We start from the raw sequence: 20011 nt of genomic DNA on the forward strand, positions 1-20011 counted from the left end.
ATGAACAGACACTTCTCCAAAGAGGACATCCAGATGGCCAACAGACACATGAAACGATGCTCAACATCCCTCCTCATCAGGGAAATACAAATCAAAACCACACTGAGATACCACCTCAGTTCGGTCAGAGTGGCTAAAATGAGCAAATCAGAGGACTCTAGATGTTGGCGAGGGTGTGGAGAAACAGGCACCCTCCTACACTGTTGGTGGGAATGTAAACTGGTACAGCCCCTCTGGAAAACAGTGTGGAGGTTCCTCAAAAACTTAACAATAGAACTCCCCTATGACCCAGCAATAGCACTGCTAGGAATTTACCCAAGGGATACAGGAGTGCTGATGCATAGGGGCACATGTACCCCAATGTTCATAGCAGCACTTTCAACAATAGCCAAAACATGGAAAGACCCTAAGTGTCCGTCAACTGACGAATGGATTAAGAAGATGCTGTTTATCTATACAATGGAATACTACATGGCAATGAGAAAGAATGAAATCTGGCCATGTGTAGCAACATGGATGGAACTTGAGAGTGTTATGCTGAGCGAAATAAGTCAGGCAGAGAAGGACAAATACCATATGTTTGCATGTAAAGGAGGATTAGGAGGAACTTAACGGAGGACCATGGGGGAGAAGAAGGGGAAAAATAGTAGGGGAGAGGGAGGGAGGCAAACCATGAGAGACTCTTGAATGCTGAGAAGAAACTGAGGGCTGATGGGGGTGGGGGGGCGGGGAAGGGGAGTGATGGGCATGGAGGAGGGCACATGTGGGGATGAACACTGAGTGTTATATGGAAACCAGCTTGATAATAAACTATTTTTAAAAAACAAATACAAAATCTCATTAAATGATATGGCTTATTGGTCATATTTGCAGACTTCTACATGCTGTGAGAAGTGGGTAACGATGTGGCATGGCCATCTGTATCATGACTGAATCCCTTATTTAAGTTACGAGGTCTCCAGTACAAACCAAAAGAGTTCAGGGTGTGCCCCTAGAATCCCAATCTATGCTTCTGGTCAACTAATCACAGCCAAGGGTTTTAGGATAGATTATAATATCTAATTAGGTTATATTTATTCACCTGAAGAAGATTAACTAGAGAAATATATAAAAGAATTTAAACTGTAATACCGATATTCTGATTTCAGAATATACTGTATGTATTTGGCAAACTGAGAATTTAGCCAGTCAGGATCAATATTGCAATTCCATTTTTAAATGTGTTGAGTAATGAATCTAGTCTTGCAATTTTATATTGAGTCTAATACAGTTGACACACAATGGCTGATTTAAGAGAATACCCTATATAATATTTCATTTATTCAATTCATAAGATTCACTTAATCTTATGATGGTTTATTACCCATTGTAAAGTATTTAAAAATAAATATAATCATTCCATAAATAGTTTAAAATATTTGGGAAGTTTATTTAAATAAGTTTGTAAATTCAGAAAACACTAAGGCCTTCCACTTGTAAAAGTGACTGTCATCATTTGCTATTCTTAGTAATAGATATTAAAAACAAAACAGAACTCCCCACCCTCAAGTCTTAGGACATGTAATTTCAATAAATGTAATATTGAATATTTGAATCACAATATTTGTGAAAAACATCCCTGAGGACATCAAGACTCACACTAACATTAGATTAAAGACACTCAACAAAAACCAAGGGAAAGTTGAGTTTTTAAAAGGTATTATGTGATTTCTTAGCCTCTGGCCACTAGGAACTATGCGGGGATTTGGGGTGAATAGTGTTACACAGAAGTTTCCATGGCTTAAGGGACCACTTCACACCCTGCATAACAAATGCCATTATCTGTCTTTCATAATTCTCATGCCACCTCTAAAGACAAAGTGATCAAGATATTTCACAATGTAATTAATAAGTGGATGATGATTCCAGCCTTAATTTCATTTGATTGAAAAGTTATGGCACTCATGATTGAAAGTAAGTATGGGCCATACAGTTAATGCTACATTATCATTCAGTCCCCGTTGAGGCAGGGGGTGGCAGTGAGGGACCAGCGTCTGTAGCATATATTGCAATCATCCATTACTCTTCAAGCCTGCCAGGAAAGTAGTTCTATTATATTATGAATGATTGAATGATCTCCTATCATTTTGCACAAGGTTGATAAAGGGGATATTTGGGGCTAATTTTATTAAACAGCTATGTAACCCACATAGCCTGATAATATAATTTGGCAATCAAATTTGAAAGCCATTTTGTTTCCTAAATAGTTTGGATCTCTCTGGAGGCAAACAAATCCCACACACTTTCGGCCACTACAGAGGTAAAAGTACTCATTTATGAGAACCACATCAAGGCAGTGGTTGGGGGTTTTCTTCGAAATGAAACATTCGCAGCTAGTTGACATTGCAGAGGTTGGGTTGAGCAAACTGTATCAAGAGGGAAGTGTCTGCTGACAGTTTGACAAAAGTACATGTTGCTTTTGCTTTACAAGAGGAGAGGTTAGGTGTTACACCACCACTCCCGGGGAGACCTTAGGGTATTGTGTAGCGATCCGTTCACAGCTTTCCCAGTGATGAATGAGGTCTTAGCAGATGCCTTGCAGCGGGGGCTAGAGAAGAATAGATTCCTCATATGTCTGCCCTTTTCCCCTCAGATTGGGCCAGGCAGATGATTAGAGAAAGAATGGTCTGTGCAGTTTAATGAAACCCATCTGCTTTTGCCACTAATAGAAAGTTCTTCAGGAGCTTTTAGAAAACAAAGCAATTTAGTGTGTGTGTGTGTGTGTGTGTATTTCACACACGCAAACACACATTGCAAAATATTTACTTATTTATTCCAAGGATAAAACTTCTTTTGCCTATATTCCCACAAAGATGGGTAGATTGCTGTATCTACATCCAACATGGGTCCCTAATGCAGTTTTGTCATCAATAGACGATTGTACTGACTGGAGATAGAGCAAACCAGACCAGTGTGAATCCAAACCAGTCTAACCTATTGGTGTTGCTAAAATTTTATAGCTAAAGAATTTATTGAAAATACTTGAATGTACTGACTGCAAGAAGTCTTGAAATTGAATCAGTTGCTGCCTTGCTTACTTATATTGTCTTCAGGACTGGTTCTTACACAGGGCCTCACTGAGGCAGCTGAATACAAAAAAGAAGGGGCAAAATTGTTATTTCAACTTATTCACTTAAAAAGTCATAGACAATGTTTGGAAGAGATTTTATTCTACACACACTAGCTTAGAAATTCTTTCATTCCAACTGATATATTAGTGTTTGAATCAGGTTTATATCAAAATTTAGTTAAAATAATTTCATACATGTGCAGTATTTAGTATGTTGCAAACTATGTATCTATCTATATATATATAGTACATAAGTATCTGTTAAAGAAAGAATAAAATATTCAGAGAAATACCAGTGAAATAAAAAACAGCGAAAAGCATTAACTTTGTTGAATGTTTTCATATTGAAACTCTAGAGTTTCTGATATTATGACATTTTTTAAATAGTTAACAACAATGTACTCTTGCTGCTAGGTAATTATTATTGACAAAGAAAATTATGATGGGTTAAAATACCGTAAATGAAATGAATTCAATTTGGGGGACTAGGCTTTCATTTTATTATATTTATTTTTATGGAACATATTCTTCATATAATGAAAGTATTTCATGAGAAATGTGTAGTTCTTTCAAAATTAGAGCAAACATTTCTCACATCTTTATAAAGAGTAACTAGGAGACTAGCCTAGTGGTTAAAGTGGTTATTTAGAGACATTATCTTATTTTTAAAAATTTTTTAATGTTTATTTTTTGAGAGAGAGAGCACAAGTGGAGAAGGGGGAGAGAGAGAGAGAGGGAGAGGGAGAGAGACAGAGAGACAGAGAGAGAGAGACAGAGAATCTTAATCAGGCTCCAGGTTCTGAGCTATCAGCTCGGAACTTGATGCGAGTCTCGAACTCATGAACGAAGATCACGACCTGAGCCAAAGTTGGACACTTATCTGAGTTAGCCATCCAGGAGACCCTATTTTATTTTATTTTTTTAGGTTTATTTATTTGAGAGAAACAGAGAGAGCATACTGGGGCAAGCTCCTTTTTGTTGAGGGAGCTGTCAACAAAAAGCCTGATATGGGGTTCTTTCTCAGGAACCATGAGATCATGACCTGAGTCGAAATGAAGAGACAGACGCTTATCTGACTGAGCCACCCAGGTGCTCCCAGAGGCATTATTTTAAGCTATTAAATGTTATGCTTATTCTTTATTTAGGAAGAAACACTCACAACATCAGTTTTAGAACATTAACACACATCTACTTTAATGCATATAATATAACCTGTTTAGAAACAAATTATTCATTGAGAATTTCCATGCTAAGGCAGATTGAGTAGGAACAAGTTATAAAAACTTTAGGAACCTTAATGTTTGTAACAAAAATTCTTAAAGTTTATATTGCACAGAATCTCCTGCAGGCCTTTATAACACACTGCAGGCCTTCACTCCCAGAGTTTCTGATTCGGTTGGTCTGGAATGGGGACAATCCCAGGCCTCTTTGACAAGTTTCCAGGTATTGCTGACGCTGCACATCCAGGGTCTACCCCTGAGAACCACGGGTTTGTATTATCAATTTCACCACTGAATGTAAGTCCACTGCCACATGTGAGGGACAAACTATGTAAAGTGATGAGGTAAGTTCACCATAAAGAAAGAAGCATGTTTTTCCTTCTGTTTGAAGAAATGGAAATTATTTTTGTTTCTTGATCTTCTTTTTGCTTGCCTAGAAAAACCGAATAGGAACCAGTATATTGGAGAAGGAAACATCAATAGACCATTTCTCTTTATTATAGTTTGGACCTTGTGGTAGAAGTTTCTAAATCTCACACAGCCTTAAGTCACAAAGCACCCTTCTTTTCCTTTTCTATAACTTATTGAGGTAATATAGTAAATATATATAATTAATTTTATTTATCCTTGATCATTTTTATTTGTGTGTGCCATCATTCCATAACAGAACAAGCTTTATATGATCACAATATAATTTCTTGCAAAGGCTCTGCTTCCTTTACTCATGCAAACATTATTTGTTTAGACTGCTGAAATATTCTCAGCTCTCTGAACTATTTCTATTATAAATTCGTATAGACCTTAAGGATGGTTGTTCTTCCTCTTCATAACAGGAGTCTTCTGGAACAGCCCACAGTAGGCTTTATCCTGTTGACCTCCATTTCCTGGAACATAAACACCAGGCATCATGTTTGGATAACAAGGATGTGCTTCATGCCTGATGCACGAACCGATTTAAGCCTTTTTCTCCAAATGAAAATAAGAACTACCCCTTTCTTTGTGTTTGCTCTCAAACTGCATCAAGACTTAATCCCCATGACAACAATAGGGTGATTTTCTGGAACCCTAACCCTTCTAGCCTGGTACTCACAACAACAGGGATATCCACTTTGAGGAGAATGACTGCCAGAAGGAAGCAGGAACCTCCTCAATATCATGCATCATTTTTACATAATCTTTTCTTTTAATATCATCTCTTTTCCGTACCCACCTTCCATTTGGCAACAAGCTGATGTCCATGCACTTGCTAGTAGCTAACAGGTAGTTTGAAAACGTCCCTTAACATCTCAGGGATTTACTATCTTTCAGTGGGTGGATCTGAGTGCACTCACATGCTTTTCAGCTTTAAAATGGGAAGGGTCTGTGTGACCAAGTTAAAGCAATTACAATCACAATTGAAGTTTAAAAAATAACTTGGTTTCAGGTCAAAGTTCTTTGTCTTTCTTCAGCACTCAGCATAATCTGATGCTTAAAAACCATACTACATGCAAATTTCAATACACAAGTAATGCACAGAAAAAGATCCCTGCCTAAAAGAAATTCATTTAAGTTTATAGAATGTCTTACTGCTTTTAAAATATCTTATAAGACGGTTTGATTACATCAAGATGGACTCTAAGTTTGTCACTGGCCTTATACATTTCACCCCTGACCTGAAAACAAAACGATATTCTGGAGTTTTCTTTGGTTCTGGTTTTGTTTTTATTTTGTTTGTTTATTTTGTTTTGCTTTTGCATTAGAAAAGTGATTGTCAGCAAGAATGTCCCCAACTTCTTCCCCCCAAATCCATTTAAAATGATTCTAGCAACTGGCCACTTCAAAAATATGTGTCATATTGTGGCTGTCTGTACATTTTCTCCATATGTCCTGTTCCTGCTTTGGTCTTTTGATGGAAGGACAAGGGAAGTCTCAGCAGCCACTGCCACTTAATGGAAGTGAACAGCGTTTTGAGAGACCCAAAATTTTCATCATTGAATCTACTTAGGGAGGCTGCACAGTCATTCTTCCCCAAATCTCCTACTGATTTTCAATGCAAATACTGCCAGCCTCGCTCATGGCCACAGGATTTAGTTACGCACTTGACTGAAAACCATGTCAATGCAAATTCAGGGGATAAACCAGCATGCAAATCCCCAAGGCTTCAGCAAGTTATAATTCAGCCACAGCATTAGCAAAACAAGATAGCAATTATGCAAGGAATCAGCTGAAAGGTTATTTTTAATTTAAAATTTTTGCATCTTTACAGCTGGGAAAAATCAAGCCCTGACTATTCTTTCTTGTAAAACCCACCCGGTAAAAGCCAAAAGCCATATGGTACATCATCACAGCCGTGCTCTAAGATGAGGTGCACAAATACACATGTACATACAGTCACACAAACTGCTTCAAGAAGAGAGTCTTCTGATAAGGTTAAATTGTCCTATTTTCTTCCAGTGTTCTTGACTAATCTTTCAGAGATCAAAGCATAATTGGCATCCAGTAAAAGTTATATATTTGAAAGTAACCAGCCCTGGGCATTTTTTCACCCTCATTTCTGAACTCTTATCTCTGGTCTTAGAGTTTCTTCTCAATCCCACTTCTGGGGGCTGGAACTGAGGTAATCAGGGCTGAGATGGACAAAGAGACTTCACCTTTCATCATAATGTAAGGAGATAATTTGTGACAGGTAGGGCTATTTAATGTATTTAGTTTGGGTCTAGAGAGGTAAAAGGTTGTCAGTAGTGTACCAACTCTAAGAAGACAACAACCACCTATTTGCAATGCCCTGTGTTACTCATGTGTTGGGGCAGGCAATGCATGTTCTGCTGCAGGATTATCTGGAGCCCAGAAAGACAGGCATGGTTTTGGAAGGGAGATGTGGTGTCATGTGACCAAAGGTAGTGATGATGTGCTTTAGGAAAGCAAGTAGCATGCTTGAGAATTAGAGGTCAGCCTGGTCTGAGTTGAAATCCAGGTTCCCCTCCTGACCGCTGGGTGACCTGGACAGAGACTGAGCTTCCTGGATCTCAGATGTTCCTAAGTGTCTAACTCCTTGCTTCTCAACATGGACAGCCCCAAACCAGTGAATCAAAACCCACCTTAGAGCAAAATTCCCAGGTGACTGTGTGTGCAAATTTGACAGTCACTAGTGTACCATATATTATGTCCTACATAAATGGTAACTTTATGCATTTATGTACTGAGTACTTATCTCCCTGACACTGTGGTAGGCTCAGTGGATATAACAGAAAACTGATTTGAACATTGGCCTTCACTCTCATAGTAGCAGAAACAGACTTGAATCTTGCAATGTGTGCCATGAAGGCGCTATAGCAGCCCTTATGATCATAAGGAAATATATTTGGGCCCAGGTGTCACAGAAACCATACAATTATTCTTAAAGTTTGTCCTTTGCTTTGTTCAGAGACCCTCTGTCATGTCTTCTTTCTCAGAACACTTTAGTTTTAACATCTTGTATGTTGAGCAATCTTGTACTTGTGAATACATGTTTGATCGCCTGAGTATTATACTTTGTCTTTCTTCTTCATGGCATCCGGTCATGGATTTCCAAACAACTATGTGTCCTGAATTAACTCAGCAGATGTAAATATCTCACTTTTTTCCTCAATGGGATTCTCTCAAAAAGGATATTTAGCCTGGTAGGGAAGATGTGTCTCTTCACTTCACTACTGCAGGCAGTAAGTGAGTGTCTGCTGCAGCTCAGAGGGTTCTGAAAGGTCAAGCTCCCTCCCTGGACATGTTATATTATAGTCATTACTTTCTCCTGGTTTCTCCTCTTTTAAGTACTATTCTCAAGCCCCACTGAGTCCTGACCTACCCATCTAAGACTGCTGGTTCTTGAGTCATCACATTAGGGGTAATAGCACAGTCACACAAAATAGCAATAGCTAGAGACCCAGAGGAGCCAACCTCCAAAATAAGAGAGAAAAAAAGGAAGAATCTCAAACCCATTCCCATCCACTGACTCTTGATACTTGAATGCTAAGCTAATCAGCATTAGAACAATGGCAGGCACTTGAGAATTCTAATTACCATTCTGTAGAATATGCTTTCCAGAAATATTTTAATACTGTCATTAACTAATATTTATAGAGCAGCGTATCTCATTGATGCTTGTTCATCTTGTTTGGCAAATTACTTTTTGAATGCAGAATGCAGATCTGACCATATCATTCTCATTTCCCAATGTTTAATATGCTTCAGTGTCTCCCTGTTAAACAGTATGCACAAGGTGTAACTCCCGGCTAGCCCTTTATCTACAATCCCTTCCGCTTTGGATCCTAACTACCTACCATATCAAAGACTTAGAGATCTCCAGGTCTGCCTTATTACTCAATACATCTAAGCTTTTTATCATACTCATTCCCCAGTCTGAAATGTGATTACTCCATTCTTTTGGAAGAGGATATTTTCTTTCTTAGCTTTTTTCATTCAGTAATTACTCCTATTTCCTTGGTGAGGCCTCTCTGAGCAGAACTAGGTAATCTGAAATTCCCAATTATGACTTCAATGAACTCTTTTATTGTACCATTTTTTATTTTTATGTTTTGAGGGGGGTGGGAGAGAATCCTAAGCAGGCTCCATACTTGGCACAGAACCCAATGCAGGGCTTGATCCCATGCTCCTGGGATTATGATCTGAGCCAAAATCAAGAGTTGGATGCTCAACTGACTGAGCCACCCACGCACTCCTGCACTGTGTTTTTATGTTTACACAAATATTTCTGAATTTTTGCATCTCTTCTCACATTATATTGTAATCTCAAGAGCAGAGACCCTGCCTTTTGAAGTGTGTATAACCACGGTTAATACAGTATCTGAAGCACAGTGTACTCTCGGGAAAAATGTATGTAGAACATCAGGTAGGACAAATTGTGTACATTTTAATAAATGAATGAATGAATGCAGAGGGGTCGTAAACTACTTCCATCCATAATTGAAAGCAGAGCTAAACTGAATGCCATATCCCTGCACTTGGCTTGTTTTGTAATCAATGCTGAAATATTTTTAAAATCAACAAAAAGAATATATGGAAAAAGACAGACAGCTCTACCTCTTGTTTCCTGAGAACTGAAATTTTATAATTTGCTTACAATAACCCCACATTATTGTATGTAGGTACTTTTCAAACCTTTTACATCAAATGTCATATTCGAAAAATATTTTATATTAGTAGAACAACTTCCATGGTTCCCAGAGCAATTTGTAAATATTATCTTCTCAATTCTACGGAAGTAGACAGGCTGAAAACATTATACTTATGTTTTAGATGAGAGAGGCCAAAGAAAAATAGAATATGTGTGGGCATGTGTGTGTATACGTGTGTGTGTCTGTGTGTGTTTGTGTGGGTGTCTGTGTCTGAGGGGTGTGTGTGTGTGTGTGTGTGTGTGTGAAAATCAGCCCTCACTAGGCTACCCACTCCTTACTCTGTCTCTCTCAGCTCATTAGGAGTCTAAATAAAGATCACCACTGACAAGATGATGGGGCAGTGATCTGGAGCGATCATTTAAATGACTCTCCCTCCAGGTTTCACACACTTTTCATTCCACATAATGCTAGAGACTAGTCAGCAACAAAATTTCATTCTCTCTCTCTCCCTTTTAATCTCTGTGTCAATCTCTCTTACTTCCTGTTTCTCTATCTTAATAATGGCTTTCTATACTACTTCTTATCTCAAACTGGGAAATAAATTAAAAAGTATGAACCATTTCTTCTTCTTTCAGAGAGTTCACAATTTGATGATATGCCAAAATTTGTTCTCTGTTTTGACTGGTACTTGTTTATACATTATAACAAATACACAGTCCAAAGTCTATGGCAGAAATGCAAGCATGAATGTGGCCCAGACTATTTGAGTCAGGCTTCAGGGAGCCACCTTCTCTGTACTTTAAACCCTTCAATAGTAAGACCACAGCTTAGTTGAGCCAATCTCATTTCCTGTTATCCTTCATGGAATTCCCATCATTTTCTCTCATGCAGTTCTCAATCCTGCTTTAACCCAGGTTCTTCCTTCTGAGTAAACCACCTTCTCCACATATTCAAATTCTACCCACCTTTCATGATGTATATCCCATACCCTTAAATAATGCTGTTTCTTGGCCATCCTTTTCTATCCTTGAACTCTTAGTAAATATGACAAAGATTAACAGATAATTACATACTGATTTATATTGTTCTCTTTGTTCCATGTATGCACACCTTATTTCCCCAAGAATGATCTAACCTTACATATTTTTCAAATATCATATCTTTCATTATTTTATGTCTTCCAAAGGCTGAACGTGGTAGGGACTCAATAAACACTTCTTGCTTAGGAATTGGGATTAAGGTATATTCATTTATTTTTACTTTGCTTACACCATACACTCACAGCTCCTTGCTTTTATTCCTACAGTTATCTATGCTGCAGTTCCTTCTCTACACCCTCAACCTTACAAATGCCTGCTCTTCCCTCAAAACCCAGGGCATTGAACCACTTCTCTTTGGTCATTCCCAGAATTTATAATTTTAACATTTATCCAATTCAACACCATTTGTAGTAGATGGAAAAATGCCCTCCCCCGAATATCCACCTACTGACCTCTGTAACGTGTGAATGTTATACGGCAAAAGGAGAAGGTGGGGAAGGAAGGGAAAGAAGGGGAGGGAGGAGCGGGAGGGAAGGAAGGAAGGAAGGAAGAAGGAAGGAAGCGAGGAACAGAGGAAGGAAGGGAGGGAGGGAGAGAGGAGGAGGGAAAGAGGGAGGAGGGAAAGAGGAAAGAAAGAAAGGCAGGCAAGCAGGCGGAAGGAAGGAAGGAAGGAAGGAAGGAAGGAAGGAAGAGTCTTTGTAGATATGATTAAGGTAAGGATCTTGAGAAGATTATCCTAGATGTTATCCAGGAGAACTCTAACTGTAACCATATCTAGTCTTGTAAAAGGAACGCTGGAGGAGATTTGAGACAGTTATATGGGAGTAGATGATGTATAGACAGAGCAGATATTTAAAGACACTGATCTAGAAGATTGAAACAATGTAGTCAAGCTAAGGAATGATGGCAAATATCAGAAGCTGAAAGAGGCAAGAAAGGATTCTCTCTCCAGAGTAAACACATCCACACTGATATTTTTATTTCACCCCATTCATGAGGGCTCCATCCTCACAACTTAATTACTTCACAAAATCCCCAGCTCCAAATACCATCACCTTAGGGGCTAGATTTCAGCATAGGAATATTGAGGGAACACAAACATTCAGTCCACAAGAACTACATTTCCAATAAAATTCCAGCTTCTTCCATTGTCTCAGGAAGCCTATATTTCCGAGTTTACCACCACTTTCTGCTTTGCTCATGACATTCTAACACATTGGCTTTATTTTGTATTTTCTAAGAAATCAAGCTCACTCCTACCGTAGAGCCTTAACAATGAATAGGCTTTGCATTTTCTGACAGTAATGTTATTTTCTCCTATCCACTTAGTAATTTATTATCATCACTTGAATATGAAATCTTAAGAAGGTAACTGGTCCCCTCTGTTAGAACAACCAATCATAATTCTCTATGCAATATTTGATGCATATCTTTGCATATTTTCTATTGCCCCTCACTAAAATGCAAGCTTCATGAGAGCAAAAAGAGCCTGTTTTACTTATCTCCTTATTCAGGGTCTAAATCAGGGATTAGCATGTAATGGTTTCTCAATAAATATCTGTTAAAAGAATGGAATACAAAAATGAGAGTCCATTAAAGATGCCCAATTAATGAATAACCCACACATCTCAATATAAAATTATTCCTAGGTCATCAGTCTTGTTGTAACAGGGACCCACAGAAGGTACTTAGTATTTCTCAGCTTCAGTTCACGTGAGATCTGTGACAGTGAGAGCTCAAAGGAGGGGAGACCCTCCATATCTCAGGAAGGGCCACTCCCTCCTTCCTACATGGCTGTAATTACAGGTTCCATTGGTGCCTCTCTCTGTCATTTCCACGTGTGTGGTCTGTTCTCCAGTGCTTGGCCATCTGCACAGCACTGCTTGTGAACTTCTTGCCAAAGGTGCCCCCTGAAGATGCACTCAGAGCTCCTCTGCTGTTGCCACTCCTTGGGTTAGCTGGCCCCTTTCACAATCCCTGGCTTCCGTGTCTCTCTTTTCTGAAGATACTGCTCTAACATAGGCTCCATAACTGCCTCATTTCGTAGCTCCGACATCTTTTCAACATCCATTCCTGCTTCCAGGAAGCCCCGGCTCCTATCACCAGTGTGCACCATATGTCCCCATCTCTTTGAATTCTAAGAGGGCCTTACTCCCTAGTTTGCCAGTTCACAAAAGGATCCAAGCTAATTACCAATCTGATGTCTGCTTGAACTTATCTTTTTCCTCATTCTCCTTCTGCTGCAGTTTGAACGGAAAGCGTGGACATTTGCAAGTTTGGTCTAATACTGATTTAAGCCTTTCACAGGAATTTTTTAAAACAAAAATATTATTGTCTATATAGTCCTTTATTTCCATTTCATCTTCACACTAAGTCCAATTTCTTTAAATGTAAATGAGCCCTATGAGAAAAGACAAGTAGAAATCTTCAGTCAAAGGAAGATCTCATCATTGTCATTAGTGCTATTATAAAATATAATTAACAAGATAGAACTTAACTTTTATCCTCACTTTTATTTATTTTATTTTATTTGTTATTGATTAATATATTTTCTTGCAAATGTTCTCCAAATACAGTGAGTTTCAATGTTTAAAAATCTTTTTCATATTCTCTTAGGGTTCCATGGCAATGAGTTGAAAACAGAATCTTCTTTGAGTCAAGAGATGATTCTTATACATGATGTCAAACACCAGATTTAATTTAATTACTCAATTAATATACCTTCTGAAGTTATGCATACGAATTCTCATGTGCAGTTCAAGATTTAGCTTGCCCTTACAGGAGAGGAGGAGAAAGAAAAAAAAAAAAAAAAAAGTATCTTCCAGCATGTGATAGCAATTTTCCTTTGATCATGTCAAAAGTAAGATATGTATAAAAGATGTGTTTAGCAGTTCATGCAGCACATTCTCCTTCTTTGATTTCTGAATATGGTCTATATTTTCTGTTCTCAATATTATAAAACTGAAATATCTTATCTTCCTTAATAAAATCTTAGTTTTCCACAAACACCACAGTATCAATAGCTCATTACCTGTGATTAATAAATAAACTTACATCACATCCTGCTTTGGGTAAATTATATGTTTCAGGCCTATACTTGAAATCTCCAAATTCCAAACAGGAGGGTAATCAGCTTTCATATATATAAAGATTGGTCTTAGAAAAAACTATATTAAAATTATGAAAAGTGCAGATTTATTTCAAAATTGGAGACAAAATATATCCAAGGAAGCTGAAGCTGGTAATTAGCAAACAGGAAATATCCAAATCTCCCAAAACCAATCAGTTTTAAAATCTCAATACATAGAATTTCTATTTAAATTGATTTCAAAGAATATTAGGGAAGTTTCCAAAGAATTTCTTATCTGTTTGTTCTAGGAATCAGCAATCATCCAGTAAGACAGTTTTTAAGGGCTAAAGCTAACTCTTCTCTTTTTATTTTTTAAAATATTTTCATTTATTTATATTTTATTTTTAATAGAGAGAGAGACGAAGCAAGGGATGGGCAGAGAGAGAGGGAGAAAGAGAGAATCTCAAGCAGGCTCTGCACTGTCAGTGCACAGCCCCATGTGAGGCTCGAACTCAACAAACTGCGAGATCATGACCTGAGCCAAAATCAAGAGTCGGTTGCTTAACTGACTGAGCCTCCCAGGTGCCCCTAAAGCTAACCCTTCTAACCTCCATCTGGGAAGACCTTAGCTCTTTGCCCTTGCTTGCTGAGTTCCCATCATTTTCTTCTCCAGGAGGACATTATGGCTTTCTACAAGTTCTTCAGGGCATAATGCTGCCCATAATGCAACAAATTTTTGAAGCAGAACTGTGACTTATTCTGCCTGCTCTGCTCCCCATAGTTCTCCAGTGTTTTCCAGAACACTATTCTTCAAAGGGAGGAAGAACGGGTAATTTTGAAAACTGTGTTCTTTTATTTTCAAGCAAACATACTTTCTGTTTTTCAAGGATGAGGAATGAAAATAGTTCATATTGGTTTCAAGAGGAGAATCAATATGCTTAGCTATGAAACAGAGGTGTAGTCTCCACACTGTCCCAGAAGAGGGCGCTCTGGAGTGCTCATCTTCACCACCACCGCACTGGAACTCCCACATCACACTGCTGGGTGTCTAGGTCTCCCCTTTGGTCTCACATTTATCCTGGGTTGAAAGACACTGGAGGGAGGGTATGCAGAGTGGCCAGGTAGGTAACTGGGTGATTAACAGGCATGCTGCTGGCTCAAACAGGCATGAAGGTCTCACTCAGAGGAAGACTGAATGGTAGTGGCACAAACAGGAAAAGTATCATTCTCAAGAAAAACAGGCAAATATGTGGCAGGTATTCTGGGCATTCAAACATTTCTCTGTTTTCTTTATAGTGTGTCTTAGATCAGCTCGATCCCAGATACCTAGGTCTGAGCACACCTGGACAATTCTGACAGCCCAACACCCCCTACTCTTGCTTACCCAATCTCATTCAATTTATATCCCGTACCCCCTTTCTTTCTCTCTACTGAACTATTTGAACTATTTAGTAGTAGTAGTAGTAGTAGTAGTAGTAGTATTCCTATCACAATATGCATAAATAGCATATCAGGAAGAGGCTATTCACTCATAACAACAACACAAAACCAAAGGAAGCCAATAGCAATGCAAATTTTGTTTTGCTTTCCACAAGAAAAAAGGGGAAGGAGATTTTAGAAATAACTTGGCCTGGCGTTTCTTCCCAGGAGAAGAGAGGAGATGTTCACATTTCATTCTGGGAAAAATTGCCTCCCTCACAAAGAATAAACAGATAACTCCTAATTCAGGTAAAGGAGAAAACAAGCAAACTAACGAAAATTAATCGACTTTAAAAAAACAGTTGAACAAAAATGTAAGTGTTCTATCCTACTGTATCTGTCTGAAAAATTTAAAACCTGAGTAATTTTTAAAACAAAATTTACATTTACTTTTGAGAGAGAGAGAAATAGAGCAGGAGTGCGGGGTGGGGGTGCAGAGAGAGAAGGAGACACAGAATCTGAAGCAGGATCCAGGCTCTGAGCTGTCAGTACAGAGCCCAATGAGGGACTCGAACCCATGGACCACAAAGTCATGACCTGAGCCGACATTGGACACTAAACCAACTGAGCCACCTACGTGCCCCAAACCTGAGTAGTTTATTAAAAAATCATCCATATTGTACTCTAGTGAAATTATACATTTTAGCAGCTAATGATACTCATGAGGATGCTGGCCTTGTCATCCAAAAAACACTCTGAGTCTAATTCATCAACCATTTGAAGTCTTTCATCCTCTTGGTTCTATTAACCTATCATACAATTTGTCATTTATTTATTTTTTTAACTTCTTAGCACTGAAAAAAGTTTCAAACATATTCTTTTTACAGCTTTCACATGAAAGGTGTTCACAAGGTTTTATTTGATAATCCCCAAATGCATTAATTTTGTCATTACATGCTAAAGGTAAATATAAATGATCTACAGGCAAAACAAAATGTGACTGAATATAAAATCGGTCAATAAGGGTCAGTGATTATCAACCCCACTGTATTCTGCCATGTCAATATTTTCTCATCGATGTATACAATTCTCAAAATAACAGGCTTAAAATTTTGAAATGCTGTGCTCCTAAATTTCATATTTAATGAGACTGCTAACAATATAAAATCAGGTAAAATTTGGGGTGTCTGGGTGGCTCAGCTGGTTAATTGTCCAACTTCGGCTCAGGTCATGGTCTTGCAGCTCATGGGTTCGAGCCCCACGTCGGGCTCTGTGCCGACAGCTCAGAGCCTGGAGTCTGCTTCAGATTCTGTGTCTCCCTCTTTTCTGCCCCTCCCCTGTTTGTGCTCTATGTGTGTGTGTCTCTCTCAAAAATAAATAAACATTCAAAAAATGTTTAAAAATCATGTAGAGTTGGGGGCGCCTGGGTGGCTTAGTTGGTTAAGCGTCTGACTTTGGCTCAGGTCATGATCTCATGGTTCATGGGTTTGAGCCCCATGTTGGGCTCTGTGCTGACACTTAGCTCAGAGCCTGGAGCCTGTTTTGGATTCTGTGTCTCCCTCTCTCTCTGACCCTCCCCTGCTCTCTCACTCTCTCTCTCTCTCAGAAATAAACATTAAAAAATTTTTAAAAATCATGTAAAGTTAAAATAGATTCTGGAGAGGCAAAGTATAGAATCTTAGTCTTTGCAGCATTGTAATGAACTTCTCTATGAAATAAAACCATTGGACTAGATGATTTCCATGTTTCCTTCTATCTTTTGGGACCTATGATGATCATTAGGCATTTTTTTCATGTTTCTTCTTGCAAACTAGGGAGTTATTCTTAAATGTGGTGTGGACTAGTTTCCCAACTCAATTTAGTCATCTGCTAAAAGGATATCATATCTGCACCGCCTCACCCCAATGAGTTTCTGTGAGAGAATGGTGACATACGATATGGATTCTGCAAATCATGACCGTACTTCTACTATCTGTAACACGAACTGCCACAGGAAGTAGAACTTAAAGTGTGTGGCCTCGAGAGTTTAACTCAGTTTGAATTTTAATCTCCTTAACACCATTTAGTCTGGCCTCTACATGGGAAGAAGGGATGCAGGTACCCACCTTACGAGATTTGTATGAGAATTGTACAAGAACATATGGGTCCTGTTCCCATCATAAGGCCTTATGAATGATAATCGGATATCCTGTAAAGGTGATAAATAGGCATAACTTGGAGCCTCACAGTCACTAATAAGTTCTTTTCCATCTTACTTCTCTAGCTTCCTGGTTCCTTTACTATCAGCACTTTTGCCAGGGGGTACTGGGGCCAGTTTGTGATTAAGCTGGTACGTATTAGCTTGGTAGTTATTAAATGTTCAGGAATTTAATGAGCTGGTTGAAAACCTGTGGTTGCTTAAAATCTGCCAAGACGGGAGTAGTTACATCAAGGAAATTGACAAACACCACAAATTACAACTTTTTCCCATTTTTTTGGCCATGGAAATCTTGCTGTTAAACATTTACCAGCATACTACTGCTTTCAGTCTTTGAAAACAACCCACTGATCTTGAGGAGTTGGTCCATATATTGCTCTCAAAGGAAGGGAATCATTTATCTTAAAAAAAAAAAAAAAAACAAATCAAACCAACACAAAAACATGAAACAATGCTTATGGTGAGCCAGGCATTATGTTCTATTCTTTTTTTTTGTTTTTAATGTGTATTCATTTATTTTGAGAGAGATAGAGAGTGTGTGTGTCTGTGTGTGTGTATGTGTGTGTGAGGTAGGAGCAGAGACAAAGGGAGAGAGAGAAAACCAAGCAGTCTCTATGCTCAGCACACAGAGCCTGATGTAGGGCTCGATCTCACCACCATGAGATCATGACCTGAAGGGAAACCAGGAGTGGGATGCTTAACTGACTGAGCCACCAGAAACCCTTGTGCTCTACTGTAAACTGGCAGGCAAAACAGCATATAGGGTATTGATCAGACTAAACATACTGGATGTGACTTGAACAAAAAGAAAGCTTCAGATGAAATCAGTAGAGTATAAAAGAAGCAGAGAGTGGGTGGCCCAATCAGGGAGGACATCTCAAAAGCATTATTATGCTGTACTAGCATCAGACACAAGTAAACTCACCTGCTGAGATGCATCAGTGCCAGCCTCCATGACTCCCTTGACATTTCCAGCCTGAAAGAGACTGGTATTGTACTTCAGATATTGTGATCTCCACTTTGTCGTAAAAAATGACAATGTTTTCAATAGATTTAATAAATCACTCCTAAATATCTTTCGGTTTCTTTATATGTAGTTACTCTGAACTGAATGATTCATTGTACCTAGAGGAATAGGCCCATTGTGGAATCTCTTCATAGAAACAAAGAGAAAATGTGTTGGCAGTATTCTTTGCCTCACAATATGAAAACTTACAGGAATTTATTTGCCTTTAACACTAAGAGATTTTCCAATTGCAGCTGTCTTCTGACAATATTAAATATTTTGAAATCAAGCAGTTGAGATATATATACCACTTCCCTAAAGTAATATTAGTTAATATATTTAAATTCCTCCAATGTGTTCTTTGAATCACAGACACTGCAGGTCAAACACTTACGTGATCACACATTAAGACATTTCTACAGCCAAAACAATGGCTTACATTGGGCCTCAATGTAAGAAGAAAAACTACATAAAGAATCAGGAAATATAAGGTTAAAACCCCAAGGTTTGGTATTTCCTGGCCAGACCACCTTAAGTTAGGTACTAAAATCTGTTGGCTTCAGTTTCCCAATTCATTAATTTATACAAACATTTATAAAAAGAGAGAATTAGACAAAACACAGGTGGGTTTGTGTGTGTGTGTGTGGATCGTAACTATCACTTGAGTAACAGAGGTGAGTTGATATGGTACATGGATAAGCACTGAGTCACACAAAAATTTGGGGTCACCAGGTGATAATGGATTTCCTCAGTACTTTGATTATGGCTCACAATGTCTCACCTAGATAGTAGACATTCAAAAAGAGCAATACTTTTCAGGTTCAGAGCATTCTTAGAGAAGAATATCTAAATATGTTTGAACAGGGGCACCTGGGTGGCTCAGTCAGTTGAGCATCTGACTTTGGTTCAGGTCCTGATCTCTCAGTTCATGAGTTCAAGACCTGCATCGGGTTATGTGCTGACAGTTAAGAGTCTGGGCTTGTTTCAGATACTGTGTTGCCCTCTCTCTCTAACCCCCTCTCTCCGCTCCTCACCTCAGTCATCCTCTGTCTCTGTCTCTCAAAAATAAATAAACAATAAAAAATTTTTTAAAATAAATGTTTGAATAATCCTGTATTTTATTTATTGAACTTCTTATATTTTAAATGTTTATTTATTTTTGAGAGAAAGAGAGAGAGAGAGCAGGTATGAGGGCAGGGAGGGGCAGAGAGAATCCAAGCATGCTCCTCACTGTCAGCACTGAACGGGATGCGGGACTTGATTCCAGGAACAGATCTGTGAGATCATGACCTGAGCTGAAATCAAGAGTCTCGTGTTTAAGTGACTGAGCCACCCAGGAGTCCCTTACTGAAATTACTTTTATGGTTTCCATTATGTTTTAGATTATCTATCATCATTTAATGACTTTACCGGAATATATTTTACAGTCCTCTGTTTCCTGCTGCCTGGTAACAAATCATGGCAGAGTGGGTCTTGACTTCTTTTGGGCTCAATGTCATGTTTCTTAAAAGCTAAATGGACAGCATCATGCCTGGATTCATTTATTGATGCATTCATTACTTTTGGTATTGTGGTAAAAAAAAAGTACATAACATAAAATATGTCATCTTAGCCACTTTTAAGTGTATAATTCAGTACATTCATATTGTTGTACAATCTTTACCATCACCCATATCCATCTCCCATTTTCCCTTTCTTCCAGCCCTTACCAACCATCATTGTTTTCTGTATCTACGAATTTAACTACCCTAGCTAATATATGTACACGGGATTGTACAATCTTGTGACTGGCTTATTTAATTTATATTATTTTCATGATTAATCCACGTGTAACATGTCCAAATTTCCTTCCTTTTAAAGGCT

General features: G+C 38.4%; 2 long non-coding RNA genes across 2 annotated transcripts in view; both read right to left on the reverse strand.

Moving 5' to 3' along the window:
* Nucleotides 1–20011, reverse strand: part of LOC144229742 (uncharacterized) — a 664030-nt gene that overhangs the window by 387906 nt on the left and 256113 nt on the right. The window lies entirely within an intron of this gene.
* The window catches only part of LOC144229741 (uncharacterized), a 211794-nt gene continuing 196151 nt past the window's right edge, over nucleotides 4369–20011 (reverse strand). The window contains exon 3 of the long non-coding RNA XR_013334584.1: nucleotides 4369–5213. This is a non-coding gene — a long non-coding RNA (uncharacterized LOC144229741). The remainder of the gene's footprint in view (nucleotides 5214–20011) is intronic.

Source organism: Crocuta crocuta, unplaced genomic scaffold (assembly GCF_008692635.1).
Source record: "Crocuta crocuta isolate KB4526 unplaced genomic scaffold, BGI_CrCroc_1.0 scaffold264, whole genome shotgun sequence".
NCBI lineage: Eukaryota > Metazoa > Chordata > Mammalia > Carnivora > Hyaenidae > Crocuta > Crocuta crocuta.